This window comes from Coloeus monedula, assembly GCF_965178545.1.
Source record: "Coloeus monedula genome assembly, chromosome: 1".
Lineage (NCBI taxonomy): Eukaryota > Metazoa > Chordata > Aves > Passeriformes > Corvidae > Coloeus > Coloeus monedula.
In genome coordinates this window covers 159,802,693-159,807,089 of record NC_138781.1, presented here as the reverse complement: position 1 = coordinate 159,807,089, position 4,397 = coordinate 159,802,693, and positions in this window count along the sequence as shown.

Sequence of the window (4,397 nt, the reverse complement as noted above, 5' to 3'; positions counted from 1 at the left end):
TTTCCTCCGGATGCTGGGATTCGGGGGGGGTTTGCAGGTGGAAAATTGGGAATTCTGGTTTGGGAGAAGCCACTTTTCCAGGAGCTCTGGATTCCCTCTGGATGCTGGGATTTGGGGGGGGTTTGCAGGTGGAAAATTGGGAATTTTGGTTTGGGAGGAGGCGGGTTTTACAGAGGTCTGGATTCCTTTCAGGAGATGAATTTGGGGGATTTTTCCAGGTGGAAAATTGGGAATTTTGGTTTGGGATTCCCTTTGGGAGATGAATTTGGGGGATTTTTCCAGGTGGAAAATTGGGAATTTTGGTTTGGGAGGAGGCGGTTTTTACAGAGGTCGGGATTTCCTCCGGATGCTGGGATTCGGGGGGGGTTTGCAGGTGGAAAATTGGGAATTTTGGTTTGGGAGAAGCCACTTTTCCCAGAGCTCTGGATTCCCTCCGGATGCTGGGATTTGGGGGGGGTTTGCAGGTGGAAAATTGGGAATTTTGGTTTGGGAGGAGGTGTTTTTTTCCAGAGGTTGGGGTTTCCCTTCAGGAGATGAATTTTGGGGATTTTTCCCACTGGAAAATTGGGAATTTTGGTTTGGGAGGAGGCGTTCTTCCCAGAGCTGTGAATTCCCTTTGGGAGATAAATTTTGGGGATTTTTCCAGGTGTTTCTTGCTGGAAAATTGGGAATTTTGGTTTGGGAGGAGGCGGGTTTTCCAGAGCTCTGGATTCCCTTCAGGAGATAAATTTTGGGGATTTTTCCAGGTGGGAAATTGGGATTTTTGGTTTGGGATTCCCTTTGGGAGATGAGTTTTGGGGATTTTTCCAGGTGGAAAATTGGGAATTTTGGTTTGGGAGGAGGTGGTTTTTCCAGAGCTCTGGATTCCCTTCAGGAGAAAAATTTTGGGGATTTTTCCAGGTGGAAAATTGGGAATTTTGGTTTGGGAGGAGGCGGGTTTTCCAGAGCTCTGGATTCCCTTCAGGAGATGAATTTGGGGGATTTTTCCAGGTCGAAAATTGGGAATTTTGGTTTGGGATTCCCTTTGGGAGATGAATTTGGGGGATTTTTCCCACTGGAAAATTGGGAATTTTGGTTTGGGAGGAGGCGGTTTTTACAGAGGTTGGGGTTTCCCTTCAGGAGAAAAATTTTGGGGATTTTTCCAGGTGGAAAATTGGGAATTTTGGTTTGGGAGCAGCCTTTTTTTCCAGAGCTGCAAATTCCCTTCAGGAGCTGAATTTTGGGGGATTTTTTCAGGTGGAAAATTGGGAATTTTGGTTTGGGAGAAGCTCCTTTTCCCAGAGCTCCAGATTTCCTCTGGATGTTGGGATTTTGGGGATTTTTCCAGGTGTTTCTTGCTGGAAAATTGGGAATTTTGGTTTGGGAGGAGCCACTTTTCCCAGAGGTCGGGATTCTGTTTGGGAGATGAATTCTGGGGGATTTTTTCAGGTGGAAAATTGGGAATTTTGGTTTGGGAGGAGGCGGGTTTTACAGAGCTCTGGATTCCCTTCAGGAGATGAATTTGGGGGATTTTTCCAGGTGGAAAATTGGGAATTCTGGTTTGGGATTCCCTTTGGGAGATGAATTTTGGGGATTTTTCCCACTGGAAAATTGGGAATTTTGGTTTGGGAGGAGGCGTTCTTCCCAGAGCTGTGAATTCCCTTTGGGAGATGAATTTTGGGGATTTTTCCAGGTGTTTCTTGCTGGAAAATTGGGAATTTTGGTTTGGGAGGAGGCGGGTTTTCCAGAGCTCTGGATTCCCTTCAGGAGATGAATTTTGGGGATTTTTCCAGGTGGAAAATTGGGAATTTTGGTTTGGGATTCCCTTTGGGAGATGAATTTGGGGGATTTTTCCAGGTGGAAAATTGGGAATTTTGGTTTGGGAGGAGGCGGTTTTTACAGAGGTCGGGATTTCCTCCGGATGCTGGGATTTGGGGGGGTTTGCAGGTGGAAAATTGGGAATTTTGGTTTGGGAGGAGGTGGTTTTTACAGAGGTCTGGATTCCCTTCAGGAGATGAATTTGGGGGATTTTTCCAGGTGGAAAATTGGGAATTTTGGTTTGGGATTCCCTTTGGGAGATGAATTTTGGGGATTTTTCCAGGTCGAAAATTGGGAATTTTGGTTTGGGAGAAGCCACTTTTCCCAGAGCTCTGGATTCCCTCCGGATGCTGGGATTTGGGGGGGTTTGCAGGTGGAAAATTGGGAATTTTGGTTTGGGAGGAGGCGGGTTTTCCAGAGCTCTGGATTCCTTTCAGGAGATGAATTTGGGGGATTTTTCCAGGTGGAAAATTGGGAATTTTGGTTTGGGATTCCCTTTGGGAGATGAATTTGGGGGATTTTTTCAGGTGGAAAATTGGGAATTTTGGTTTAGGAGGAGGCGGTTTTTACAGAGGTCGGGATTCCCTCCGGATGCTGGGATTCGGGGGGGGTTTGCAGGTGGAAAATTGGGAATTCTGGTTTGGGAGGAGGCGGGTTTTCCAGAGGTTGGGGTTTCCCTTCGGGAGATGAATTTGGGGGATTTTTCCAGGTCGAAAATTGGGAATTCTGGTTTGGGATTCCCTTTGGGAGATGAATTTTGGGGATTTTTCCAGGTGGAAAATTGGGAATTTTGGTTTGGGAGGAGGCGTTCTTCCCAGAGCTGTGAATTCCCTTTGGGAGATGAATTTTGGGGAATTTTCCAGGTGTTTCTTGCTGGAAAATTGGGAATTTTGGTTTGGGAGGAGCCACTTTTCCCAGAGGTCGGGATTCTGTTTGGGGGATGAATTCTGGGGGATTTTTTCAGGTGGAAAATTGGGAATTTGGTTTCAGAGGTGGTGGTTTTTGCAGAGGTCGGGATTCCCTTCAGGAGATGAATTTGGGGGGAATTTTCCAGGTGTTTCTCGCTGGAAAATTGGGAATTTTGGTTTGGGAGGAGGTGGTTTTCCAGAGCTCTGGATTCCTTTCAGGAGATGAATTTTGGGGATTTTTCCAGGTGAAAAATTGGGAATTTTGGTTTGGGAGAAGCCACTTTTCCCGGAGCTCTGGATTCCCTCCGGATGCTGGGATTCGGGGGGGGTTTGCAGGTGGAAAATTGGGAATTTTGGTTTGGGAGGAGGTGTTTTTTTCCAGAGGTTGGGGTTTCCCTTCAGGAGATGAATTTTGGGATTTTTCCCACTGGAAAATTGGGAATTTTGGTTTGGGAGGAGGCGGGTTTTACAGAGCTCTGGATTCCCTTTGGGAGATGAATTTTGGGGATTTTTCCAGGTGGAAAATTGGGAATTTTGGTTTGGGATTCCCTTTGGGAGATGAATTTTGGGGATTTTTCCCACTGGAAAATTGGGAATTTTGGTTTGGGAGGAGGCGGTTTTTACAGAGGTTGGGGTTTCCTTCAGGAGAAAAATTTTGGGGATTTTTCCAGGTGGAAAATTGGGAATTTTGGTTTGGGAGCAGCCTTTTTTTCCAGAGCTGCAAATTCCCTTCAGGAGCTGAATTTTGGGGGATTTTTTCAGGTGGAAAATTGGGAATTTTGGTTTGGGAGAAGCTCCTTTTCCCAGAGCTCCAGATTTTCCTCTGGATGTTGGGATTTTGGGGATTTTTCCAGGTGTTTCTTGCTGGAAAATTGGGAATTTTGGTTTGGGAGGAGCCACTTTTCCCAGAGGTCGGGATTCTGTTTGGGAGATGAATTCTGGGGGATTTTTTCAGGTGGAAAATTGGGAATTTTGGTTTGGGAGGAGGCGGTTTTTACAGAGGTCTGGATTCCCTCCGGATGCTGGGATTCGGGGGGGGTTTGCAGGTGGAAAATTGGGAATTTTGGTTTGGGAGGAGGCGGTTTTTACAGAGGTCTGGATTCCCTTCAGGAGAAAAATTTGGGGGATTTTTCCCACTGGAAAATTGGGAATTTTGGTTTGGGAGCAGCCTTTTTTTCCAGAGCTGCGAATACCCTTCAGGAGCTGAATTTTGGGGGATTTTTTCAGGTGGAAAATTGGGAATTTTGGTTTGGGAGAAGCTCCTTTTCCCAGAGCTCCAGATTTCCTCTGGATGCTGGATTTTGGGGATTTTTCCAGGTGTTTCTTGCTGGAAAATTGGGAATTTTGGTTTGGGAGGAGCCGTTTTTCCAGAGCTCCGGATTGCCGTCAGGAGCTGAATTTTAGGGATTTTTCCAGGTGGAAAATTGGGAATTTTGGTTTGGGAGAAGCTGCTTTTTCCAGAGGTCTGGATTCCCTTCAGGAGCTGAATTTTGGGGGTTTTTCCATGTGTTTCTCAACTGGAAAATTGGGAATTTTCCTTGGGGAGCAGCCGCTTTTCCCAGAGCTCTGGATTCCATTTGGGAGCTGAATTTTGGTGGATTTTTCCAGGTGTTTCCCACTGGAAAATCGGGAATTTTGCTTCGGAAGCAGCCGCTTTCCCCAGAGCTCCGGATTCCATTTGCGAACTGAATT